This window comes from Dendrobates tinctorius, unplaced genomic scaffold (assembly GCF_039654945.1).
Source record: "Dendrobates tinctorius isolate UK_male_01 unplaced genomic scaffold, ASM3965494v1 ptg000357l, whole genome shotgun sequence".
Classification (NCBI taxonomy): domain Eukaryota; kingdom Metazoa; phylum Chordata; class Amphibia; order Anura; family Dendrobatidae; genus Dendrobates; species Dendrobates tinctorius.
Window position 1 is genome coordinate 1,579,298 of NW_027362023.1, and position 13,164 is coordinate 1,592,461.

Consider the following 13,164-nt stretch of genomic DNA (forward strand, 5'->3'; position numbering starts at 1 on the left):
TGTACTGCGGGGATTCGCCAGTTTCTGACTCGAGACCAGAGGGTTGTATGAGTTATATACACTTGTGGTCACGGCCTCGCTTGATACACTTGTACAGAATGAGGCCGTACCCTGTGTAGTGACGTGGCCATCCAGTTCCGTGGTCATTCGGTCTCAGGTCAGAAACCGGTGAATTCCTGTAATTCACAGTGCATAGAGTGACTGCAGACTTATCGATTTGGACCGGGCAACCCCTTTAATAGTGAGTGGCTTCCAAATAGAAGAAGCCTCTGGAGAGTGAAGAGGTCATTTAGCCGCTTAACATCTTTGGAAGCTTGAAGCAGTTAAAATATTCTCAAAAAGACTGAATTTATTCACACCAAGTGGTTTTTACATTGCTGTGCATTATGTTCATTCTTTTCAGCATTTTTAGCACTTTTTCAGGTGGGTTCTGGGCAGAAAAAGCTGTTGTGTGCACATACACTTGTAGTGACATGTAAGTTCCTGGACTCCTTCTTCTGTAGGATTTATGATCTACACTGTGTGCGGAATTATTAGAGTACTCGTAACGCTAATGATAATTTTATTATTGATCATTTCCAGTGCTGTCCTCAGACCAGAAGGTGAATAATCCTGAAACCTGAATATGTACGAGACTAGAAGCGAGTACAAATTTCTGACATTTCTACAAACCTGTGTAAATATATCTCCTTCCTTCTCCTCAGTGTGATATAGTAATATATATAGTAATATGGCCGCCCTTCTCCTCAGTGTGATATAGTAATATATATAGTAATATGGCCGCCCTTCTCCTCAGTGTGATATAGTAATATATATAGTAATATGGCCGCCCTTCTCCTCAGTGTGATATAGTAATATATATAGTAATATGGCCGCCCTTCTCCTCAGTGTGATATAGTAATATATATAGTAATATGGCCGCCCTTCTCCTCAGTGTGATATAGTAATATATATAGTAATATGGCCCCCTTCTCCTCAGTGTGATATAGTAATATTTATAGTAATATGGCCGCTCTTCTCCTCAGTGTGATATAGTAATATATATAGTAATATGGCCGCCCTTCTCCTCAGTGTGATATAGTAATATATATAGTAATATGGCCGCCCTTCTCCTCAGTGTGATATAGTAATATATATAGTAATATGGCCGCTCTTCTCCTCAGTGTGATATAGTAATATATATAGTAATATGGCCGCTCTTCTCCTCAGTGTGATATAGTAATATATATAGTAATATGGCCGCTCTTCTCCTCAGTGTGATATAGTAATATATATAGTAATATGGCCGCTCTTCTCCTCAGTGTGATATAGTAATATATATAGTAATATGGCCGCTCTTCTCCTCAGTGTGATATAGTAATATATATAGTAATATTGCCGCCCTTCTCCTCAGTGTGATATAGTAATATATATAGTAATATGGCCGCTCTTCTCCTCAGTGTGATATAGTAATATATATAGTAATATGGCCGCCCTTCTCCTCAGTGTAATATAGTAATATATATAGTAATATGGCCGCCCTTCTCCTCAGTGTGATATAGTAATATATATAGTAATATGTCCGCCCTTCTCCTCAGTGTGATATAGTAATATATATATAGTAATATGGCCGCTCTTCTCCTCAGTGTGATATAGTAATATATATAGTAATATGGCCGCCCTTCTCCTCAGTGAGATATAGTAATATATATAGTAATATGGCCGCCCTTCTCCTCAGTGTGATAGAGTAATATATATAGTAATATGGCTGCCCTTCTCCTCAGTGTGATATAGTAATATATATAGTAATATGGCCGCTCTTCTCCTCAGTGTGATATAGTAATATATAGAGTAATATGGCCGCTTTTCTCCTCAGTGTGATATAGTAATATATATAGTAATATGGCCGCCCTTCTCCTCAGTGTGATATAGTAATATATATAGTAATATGGCCGCCCTTCTCCTCAGTGTGATATAGTAATATATACAGTAATATGGCCGCCCTTCTCCTCAGTGTGATATAGTAATATATATTGTAATATGGCCGCCCTTCTCCTCAGTGTGATATAGTAATATATATAGTAATATGGCCGCTCTTCTCCTCAGTGTGATATAGTAATATATATAGTAATATGGCCGCCCTTCTCCTCAGTGTGATATAGTAATATATATAGTAATATGGCCGCCCTTCTCCTCAGTGTGATATAGTAATATATATAGTAATATGGCCGCCCTTCTCCTCAGTGTGATATAGTAATATATATAGTAATATGTCCGCCCTTCTCGGTGTGATATAGTAATATGAGATATAGTAATATATATAGTAATATGGCCGCCCTTCTCCTCAGTGTGATAGAGTAATATATATAGTAATATGGCTGCCCTTCTCCTCAGTGAGATATAGTAATATATATAGTAATATGGCCGCTCTTCTCCTCAGTGTGATATAGTAACATATATAGTAATATGGCCGCCCTTCTCCTCAGTGTGATATAGTAATATATATAGTAATATGGCCGCCCTTCTCCTCAGTGTGAGAGAGTAATATATATAGTAATATGGCTGTCCTTCTCCTCAGTGTGATATAGTAATATATGTAGTAATATGGCCGCCCTTCTCCTCAGTGTGATATAGTAATATGGCCGCCCTTCTCAGTGTGATATAGTAATATATATAGTAATATGGCCGCCCTTCTCCTCAGTGTGATATAGCAATATGGCCGCCCTTCTCAGTGTGATATAGTAATATGGCCGCCCTTCTCCTCAGTGTGATATAGTAATATGGCCGCCCTTCTCCTCAGTGTGATATAGTAATATATAGTAATATGGCCGCCCTTCTCCTCAGTGTAATATAGTAATATATATAGTAATATGGCCGCTCTTCTCCTCAGTGTGATATAGTAATATATAGTAATATGGCCGCCCTTCTCAGTGTGATATAGTAATATTATAGTAATATGGCTGCCCTTCTCAGTGTGATATAGTAATATGGCTGCCCTTCTCCTCAGTGTGATATAGTAATATATATAGTAATATGGCTGCCCTTCTCAGTGTGATATAGTAATATATATAGTAATATGGCCGCCCTTCTCCTCAGTGTGATATAGTAATATATATAGTAATATGGCTGCCCTTCTCAGTGTGATATAGTAATATATATAGTAATATGGCTGCCCTTCTCCTCAGTGTGATATAGTAATATATATAGTAATATGGCCGCCCTTCTCAGTGTGATATAGTAATATATATAGTAATATGGCTGCCCTTCTCCTCAGTGTGATATAGTAATATATATATAGTAATATGGCTGCCCTTCTCCTCAGTGTGATATAGTAATATATATAGTAATATGGCTGCCCTTCTCAGTGTGATATAGTAATATATATAGTAATATGGCTGCCCTTCTCCTCAGTGTGATATAGTAATATATATAGTAATATGGCCGCCCTTCTCCTCAGTGTGATATAGTAATATGGCCGCCCTTCTCCTCAGTGTGATATAGTAATATATATAGTAATATGGCCGCCCTTCTCCTCAGTGTGATATAGTAATATGACCGCCCTTCTCCTCAGTGTGATATAGTAATATATATAGTAATATGGCCGCCCTTCTCCTCAATGTGATATAGTAATATATATAGTAATATGGCCGCCCTTCTCCTCAGTGTAATATAGTAATATATATAGTAATATGGCCGCCCTTCTCCTCAGTGTGATATAGTAATATATATAGTAATATGGCTGCCCTTCTCCTCAGTGTGATATAGTAATATATATAGTAATATGGCCGCCCTTCTCCTCAGTGTGATATAGTAATATATATATAGTAATATGGCTGCCCTTCTCCTCAGTGTGATATAGTAATATATATAGTAATATGGCCGCTCTTCTCCTCAGTGTGATATAGTAATAAATATAGTAATATGACCGCCCTTCTCCTCAGTGTGATATAGTAATATATATAGTAATATGGCCGCCCTTCTCCTCAGTGTGATATAGTAATATATATAGTAATATGGCCGCCCTTCTCCTCAGTGTGATATAGTAATATATATAGTAATATGGCCGCCCTTCTCAGTGTGATATAGTAATATATAGTAATATGGCTGCCCTTCTCCTCAGTGTGATATAGTAATATATATAGTAATATGGCCGCCCTTCTCAGTGTGATATAGTAATATATAGTAATATGGCCGCCCTTCTCCTCAGTGTGATATAGTAATATATATAGTAATATGGCCGCCCTTCTCCTCAGTGTGATATAGTAATATATATAGTAATATGGCTGCCCTTCTCCTCAGTGTGATATAGTAATATATATAGTAATATGACCGCCCTTCTCCTCAGTGTGATATAGTAATATATATAGTAATATGGCCGCCCTTCTCAGTGTGATATAGTAATATATATAGTAATATGGCCGCTCTTCTCCTCAGTGTGATATAGTAATATGGCCGCTCTTCTCCTCAGTGTGATATAGTAATATATATAGCAATATGGCCGCTTTTTTCCTCAGTGTGATATAGTAATATATATAGTAATATGGCCGCCCTTCTCCTCAGTGTGATATAGTAATATATATAGCAATATGGTCGCTCTTTTCCTCAGTGTGATATAGTAATATGGCCGCTCTTCTCCTCAGTGTGATATAGTAATATATATAGCAATATGGCCGCTCTTTTCCTCGGTGTGATATAGTAATATGGCCGCCCTTCTCCTCAGTGTGATATAGTAATATATATAGTAATATGGCCGCCCTTCTCCTCAGTGTGATATAGTAATATATATAGTAATATGGCTGCCCTTCTCCTCAGTGTGATATAGTAATATGGCCGCCCTTCTCAGTGTGATATAATAAAATATAGTAATATGGCCGCCCTTCTCCTCAGTGATATAATAAAATATAGTAATATGGCCGCCCTTCTCCTCAGTGTGATATAGTAATATATATAGTAATATGGCCGCTCTTCTCCTCAGTGTGATATAGTAATATATATAGCAATATGGCCGCTCTTTTCCTCAGTGTGATATAGTAATATATATAGTAATATGGCCGCCCTTCTCCTCAGTGTGATATAGTAATATATATAGTAATATGGCCGCCCTTCTCCTCAGTGTGATATAGTAATATATATAGCAATATGGCCGCTCTTTTCCTCAGTGTGATATAGTAATATGGCCGCTCTTCTCCTCAGTGTGATATAATAATATATATAGTAATATGGCCGCTCTTCTCCTCAGTGTGATATAGTAATATATATAGCAATATGGCCGTCCTTCTCCTCAGTGTGATATAGTAATATATATAGCAATATGGCCGCCCTTCTCAGTGTGATATAGTAATATATATAGCAATATGGCCGCCCTTCTCAGTGGGATATAGTAATATATATAGTAATATGGCCGCTCTTCTCCTCAGTGTGATATAGTAATATATATATAGTAATATGACCTCCCTTCTCCTCAGTGTGATATAGTAATATATATAGTAATATGGCCGCCCTTCTCCTCAGTGTGATATAGTAATATATATAGCAATATGGCCGCCCTTCTCCTCAGTGTAATATAGTAATATATATAGTAATATGACCTCCCTTCTCCTCAGTGTGATATAGTAATATATATAGTAATATGGCCGCTCTTCTCCTCAGTGTGATATAGTAATATATATAGCAATATGGCCGCCCTTCTCCTCAGTGTAATATAGTAATATATATAGTAATATGGCCGCCCTTCTCCTCAGTGTGATATAGTAATATATATAGTAATATGGCTGCCCTTCTCCTCAGTGTGATATAGTAATATATATAGTAATATGGCCGCCCTTCTCCTCAGTGTGATATGGCCGCCCTTCTCCTCAGTGTGATATAGTAATATATATAGCAATATGGCCGCCCTTCTCCTCAGTGTGATATAGTAATATATATAGCAATATGGCCGCCCTTCTCAGTGGGATATAGTAATATATATAGTAATATGACCGCTCTTCTCCTCAGTGTGATATAGTAATATATATAGCAATATGACTGCCCTTCTCCTCAGTGTGATATAGTAATATGGCCGCCCTTCTCCTCAGTGTGATATAGTAATATATATAGTAATATGGCCGCCCTTCTCCTCACTGTGATATAGTAATATATATAGCAATATGACTGCCCTTCTCAGTGTGATATAGTAATATATATAGTAATATGGCCGCCCTTCTCCTCAGTGTGATATAGTAATATATATAGTAATATGGCCGCCCTTCTCAGTGGGATATAGTAATATATATAGTAATATGGCCGCCCTTCTCCTCAGTGTGATATAGTAATATATATAGCAATATGACTGCCCTTCTCCTCAGTGTGATATAGTAATATATATAGTAATATGTCCGCCCTTCTTCTCAGTGTGATATAGTAATATATATAGTAATATGGCCGCCCTTCTCAGTGGGATATAGTAATATATATAGTAATATGACCGCTCTTCTCCTCAGTGTGATATAGTAATATATATAGCAATATGACTGCCCTTCTCCTCAGTGTGATATAGTAATATGGCCGCCCTTCTCCTCAGTGTGATATAGTAATATATATAGTAATATGGCCGCCCTTCTCAGTGGGATATAGTAATATATATAGTAATATGACCGCTCTTCTCCTCAGTGTGATATAGTAATATATATAGCAATATGACTGCCCTTCTCCTCAGTGTGATATAGTAATATGGCCGCCCTTCTCCTCAGTGTGATATAGTAATATATATATAGTAATATGGCCGCCCTTCTCCTCAGTGTAATATAGTAATATATATAGTAATATGACCTCCCTTCTCCTCAGTGTGATATAGTAATATATATAGTAATATGGCCGCTCTTCTCCTCAGTGTGATATAGTAATATATATAGCAATATGGCCGCCCTTCTCCTCAGTGTAATATAGTAATATATATAGTAATATGACCTCCCTTCTCCTCAGTGTGATATAGTAATATATATAGTAATATGGCCGCTCTTCTCAGTGTGATATAGTAATATATATAGCAATATGGCCGCCCTTCTCCTCAGTGTAATATAGTAATATATATAGTAATATGGCCGCCCTTCTCCTCAGTGTGATATAGTAATATATATAGTAATATGGCCGCTCTTCTCCTCAGTGTGATATAGTAATATATATAGTAATATGGCCGCTCTTCTCCTCAGTGTGATATAGTAATATATATAGTAATATGGCCGCCCTTCTCCTCAGTGTGATATGGCCGCCCTTCTCCTCAGTGTGATATAGTAATATATATAGCAATATGGCCGCCCTTCTCCTCAGTGTGATATAGTAATATATATAGCAATATGGCCGCCCTTCTCAGTGGGATATAGTAATATATATAGTAATATGACCGCTCTTCTCCTCAGTGTGATATAGTAATATATATAGCAATATGACTGCCCTTCTCCTCAGTGTGATATAGTAATATGGCCGCCCTTCTCCTCAGTGTGATATAATAATATATATAGTAATATGGCCGCCCTTCTCAGTGGGATATAGTAATATATATAGTAATATGACCGCTCTTCTCCTCAGTGTGATATAGTAATATATATAGCAATATGACTGCCCTTCTCCTCAGTGTGATATAGTAATATGGCCGCCCTTCTCCTCAGTGTGATATAGTAATATATATAGTAATATGGCCGCCCTTCTCCTCAGTGTGATATAGTAATATATATAGCAATATGACTGCCCTTCTCCTCAGTGTGATATAGTAATATATATAGTAATATGGCCGCCCTTCTCCTCAGTGTGATATAGTAATATATATAGTAATATGGCCGCCCTTCTCAGTGGGATATAGTAATATATATAGTAATATGGCCGCCCTTCTCCTCAGTGTGATATAGTAATATATATAGTAATATGGCCGCCCTTCTCCTCAGTGTGATATAGTAATATATATAGCAATATGACTGCCCTTCTCCTCAGTGTGATATAGTAATATGGCCCCCCTTCTCCTCAGTGTGATATAGTAATATATATAGTAATATGGCCGCTCTTCTCCTCAGTGTGATATAGTAATATATAGTAATATGGCCGCCCTTCTCCTCAGTGAGATATAGTAATATGGCCATATATATATATGTATGTGTGTGTGTGTGTGTGTATATATATATTATATAATCATCTGTGTGGGATGATTTAGTGAATCCTGCCTTGAGCAGGGGGTTGGACCAGATGACCCAGGAGGTCCCTTCCAACTCTATCATTCTGTGATTCTATGGTCAGTGTTACACCCGGTCCCCGTCCTGGTGCTGTGCCCAGGTCTGCCACTGTTACACCTGGCCCCGTCCTGGCGCTGCGTCCAGGCCTGCCGCTGCTCTCCGTTCTGGGCACTCACCTCGAGCCTCTCATGCTGCTTCTCAGCATTCTGTCCTGCCTCCTCCTCCTCCTCCTCCTCCTCCTCCTCCTCCTCCTCCTCCTCCTCCTCCTCCTCCTCCTCCTCCTCCTCCTCCTCCTCCTCCTCCTCCTCCTCCTCCTCCTCCTCCCGTCCTGTGAGGAGATCTGTAACTAAGGCTATTAGGGCCCGCCCGCCCACTCTCTTGCCTTCTTATATAGGCGGCGTGCATTATTCAAAAAAATGCAATCAACCAATGGCAGCGCACTGGCTGCTATTTCTGGCCTCTCCTCCATAGGGAGAGCGCTGGAGCAACGAGTATCTATCATTGCTACAGCCGGTTCTCATGCTAACCTGTCTGCACTGCATCTGCAGTCTCTGTGCTGTTTTCCAAGAGTTCGTCAATGACATTTTCAGGGATCTGCTTTACACCTGTGTTGTTGTCTACCTAGACGACATTCTGATTTTTTTCTACTGACTTGGTGCGCCTGGTCTTACAGAGGCTCAGGGAGAACAGACTGTACGCCAAGTTTGAAAAGTGCTCTTTGAACAATCCTCTTTGCCTTTGCCTTTCCTCAGTTACATTGTTTCCTCCACAGGATTAAAAATGGATCCAGAGAAGTTATCGGCTGTATTCAAGTGGCCTCGTCCGTCTGGGTTGAAGGCCATACAGCGATTCCTGGGCTTCCCCAACTACTACATGCAATTCATTCCTAACTCCTCCACCCGAGTGCTGCTCATCGTTGGTCGCGCGAGAACTCCCTGGACCATTCCTCGTCGGCCGCTTCCTGTGGCGCCGACGAGCGAGGCGTGGAGACGGGCGGGAGGATGTCAGGATCGCCGCGTCTGACAGGTAAGTAGCGACCGCCGACCGCTGCTATGTTGCTGGTGAGATCTGCCTGTGTGGCAGCTCACTAGCGACCACTTAGCGATGCACCAGCGATCCATATCGTTGTTGGGATCGCTGGTGCATCGCTAAGTGTAGCGGTACCCTAAGACCTGCCATAATCTCCACTTCTCTCCTAGTTACTGGGTTTTCTCTAGTATTTGTTGATGGAGTCGTCATCAGACATTTTCCCATTAGGGAGACGGAGGAGGCACATGGGCTCCACCGACACGTGATGACGTTTGAAAGATGCCAAATTTAAGCCTCTAATGATAAGATTGGATTTCGTTTCTGACTGATGGCAAGTAATACAACCTGGAGGATGAATATCTGGTGCACAGTCGGTGCTAACAGCACATCCATGGGGTTAAATCAGAGAGCAGTGACGTTCCAGAAGCCCCAAATGCAAACACTCCTGAATTGACATTTTTTTTTATAATTTTCCTCTTCCCCATTTCTACATTAAGTAGACTATTAATTCAAAATATGATCCAATAGTAGTTTGTGCTATATATACAACTAAGAAACCCCCATCTGCCACTCAATTCTGTACATCAAGAGTAAAGTGATCAGAAAAACACGAGCAAAAAAATGTTAAAAAATATAATATGCAGTTTTTATTAAATATACATTATATAACAAGTATCACTCAATAAAAATGAAAGAATTGCGTCTACTGTGAGGAGCGCCAATGACTAAGGATATCATTATACACACATAATATAAATTATTACGTAGATTACTTTATATAGATTTTATCTTCCTAATATATGGGGTCATTGTACTGGGAGCGAGCTCATTTAGTCTGTGATTCAATCTCTCCTGTTCATGGTTGTGTTGATTGATGTTCGGGCTTCTCCGTGAGTTTTGGGGTGTAGTACGGCTGTACCCTATGGAAGTGTTCTGGCAGTCTGACCCCTCAGGTCTTGGCATGTTATAAAATTTGGTGAACACATACCAAAGTATGAATGGACCTTTTCTTTCGCTCAGCCGCGTGTCATCCAGCTTCCTCATCCTCCGCTGTCACATAAAGGCTGAGGTTTGGGGTCTGGAATGCCTTGTGTTTTTAGTAGGGCGCGGGATGGAGGTGATTTGTATGTCTTTCCCATGACTGCTGTGTTTGCTGAAATCAAGACAAAAAAAAAGTTGAAAACTTTTGGAAAGTGAAGGCGAGAGCATGAAGAGCGAGGGGGAGGGAACAGGTGCACTAGGACAATGCAAGATGAAGATTGATGGCTGCGAGGATGATGAGGCACAAACATTCACTATCTCTCAGCCTGGCCCTGAACCGTGCAACCCTACAGGAGGACAGCTGTTAGTGCAGCGCAGCCGGGGGGCTTCTGTGTCCCTGCGGGGTTCCTGATATTCCAGCTCCTAGCTTGTCTTTCTCCGAGGACACCCATCTGACTGATGTTCCTACGTATGATATTTTGGTGCCCCTCTACCTGCGACCCCAGGTGCCTGCCTGATAACGCCAGTCGTAGGGGCTCCTTCTGCCTCATCACTATGGGGGGTACTGGTTGTCGTTAATAATGAGATCCATCCTCATAACATTATCTCCCATCATATTACTTCTAGGGTGCCCTTCTGCCTCCTCACCTGCACTGGTTTCACTGGTTTGGTCCGTCACATATAGGTAGTACTAGGATTACAGTTGTAGGTTCCCATAGTCAGCTGAGACGCTTTTCGGGGGTCCCTGTCCCTTCTTCTTATGACTTTTGTTATTCTTTTAGTTGGAAATAAATCCCTTACATTTGTTACAGTCCCTGATGGAGCTGGGGGAGGTCAGGGGTCAGAGCACAGGAGCGCAAAACTAACAGAAACTTTATAGGAGGGAAAGTGAGAAGCAGAATTTACATGATGTGAGAGAGAGAGACCGTTCTGTGCAGGAAGAGACAGCAGGAGACCCCAAATGCTGGAAACAGGCAAAATATACACAAGGGTCATAGGGGAGCCACAATGGCAGGGTCACCTCCCTCCATTATTGACAATCTGCTTATAACGGCACCGTTATGTCTCACCTACTAACTACATAATCCAAACCCAGTCCAACAGTGCTCCAATAACTACAGAGACACAGATATAGAATGATATACACAGAATGATTCATACAGAGACTTGAGCAGATCTACTGAGACGTGCACAGAGACATTTACACACAGATAGAGATTCATACAGATACCTATCGATATAAACAGCTACAGAGAGATGAACACACAGACACAGGCATATACACAGAGCTGGAGTATACACATTATCCAGAAGGTCATGTGACCTTGGTAACATGGCGGCTCAGGTTTAGTGGTATAGTCTTGCCCCTGACAGGGGCAGTATTGACATGGGGATTGATGCTCGTCTTGCCTGTGCACATGTTAGATATTGGAATATTAGATTGTAAGCCTCTGTGCTGATGTGCGTGTCCACTTCCTCCATACGGTGTGGTATTAGCACTGAGTTGATGATGGGATCTCTCTGCTCCAGTTATAGTGCTCTGTTGTACTTGTTAAAATCCTTATAATTAAGAGTGTGGAGGACAAGAGGATAAACAGGAATGAAGCTGCAGTGCAGTGTGTGACAGGTCAATAACAGGATGGTAGCGGGAAGTCCCAGCCAAGGCCACGGTCTGCATCTGGTACAGGCTGTGTGTAATCTGGGGCTCAGCCTCCCCTGTGATATACGGGCGGTCACATCACGCCTGCCCCATCTCCACAGTCATATAACGCTCATGGACTGCTCTGCGAGTCATGTCTTATACCCCACCTGCCCACATCTGCACATACAACTCTGCTTGCTGTCACTCCAGAAGCCACTGGAGGAGATTTTCTAGTGGTCAGCTTAACAATTGTATATTCTGACCTCAGCATGATCTTTCCCTTTTAGCTCCATGTTTCTTAGTCCAAGCATGGACAACGATGTACAGACTAGCCGCAGGTCTCGTAACCTGAACTTCACAGTCTCATGTATGCAGTTGATTTGGGGTCTAGGGACCCAGGACTGGTCCCTACATCTAGGTCTGTGATTGAACCTTCAGAAGCCCCATTCTTCCATGCTTTACGCTGCAGCTCAATTTGCATTTAAACACAAGTTAAAGCCCCCGTTACACACTGCTATATCGCTAGCAATATCGCTGTAAAGTCACCGATTTTGTGACATAGCAGCGATATCGCTACATGTGATACCTCCGACCGACTCCCCCGCTGATTATCGCTGGTCGCGCGAGAAGGTCCTGGATCATTTCTCGTCGGGCGCTTCCAGCTGGGCTTCCTGTGGCGCCGACGAGCGACGCGTGGACGCGGGCGGGAGGACGTCAGGATCGCCGCATCTGACAGGTAAGTAGCGACCCCCGACCCCTGCGATGTCGCTGGTGAGATCTGCCTGTGTGGCAGCTCACTAGCGACCACTTAGCGATGCACCAGCGATCCATATCGTTGTCGGGATCGCTGGTGCATCGCTAAGTGTAACGGTACCCTAAGAGTGAGGTCAGTACATGAAAGCTGATGATGATGCACAAGGAATTGAGCCTCCAGTAATGATAAAAGATGATCACTTTACTGCCACACGAAGACCCAGGGGAGGCATACATACGGCCGATTTATTGCAGCCTCTGCATGTGACTAAAGGCTACAATATACCATATGATAAAACAAGGATTGACCATGTTCCTCCACCTATGCCTGAGGACGATGAGTGGTGAAGCAGCAAGTTTCCTTCCTTCTCGCCCGTCACCTTTGGTTTTGTGTGTGATGGACACCAGTGATGTGGAGTAAGTAAGGCAAACCACTGACTGACCCCAACTCCTCAATTTCCCTGACTTCTGACTCCACAGCGCCAGTCACTACTGAGCATGGACACAACATGCAACACAGATTCATCTCCACTAAAAGCCGAGATCAGGAACAGAACAGACGTTTATAGGACATTTCACAAT

General features: G+C 41.4%; 1 long non-coding RNA gene across 1 annotated transcript; it reads left to right on the forward strand.

The window, feature by feature from the left end:
* Positions 1–580: 580 nt before the first annotated feature.
* Positions 581–10,221, forward strand: LOC141075487 (uncharacterized). The gene is made up of 3 exons (XR_012227285.1): positions 581–676; positions 8,950–9,203; positions 9,435–10,221. It is a non-coding gene; the product is annotated as an uncharacterized lncRNA (long non-coding RNA).
* The last annotated feature ends 2,943 nt before the right edge of the window (positions 10,222–13,164 follow it).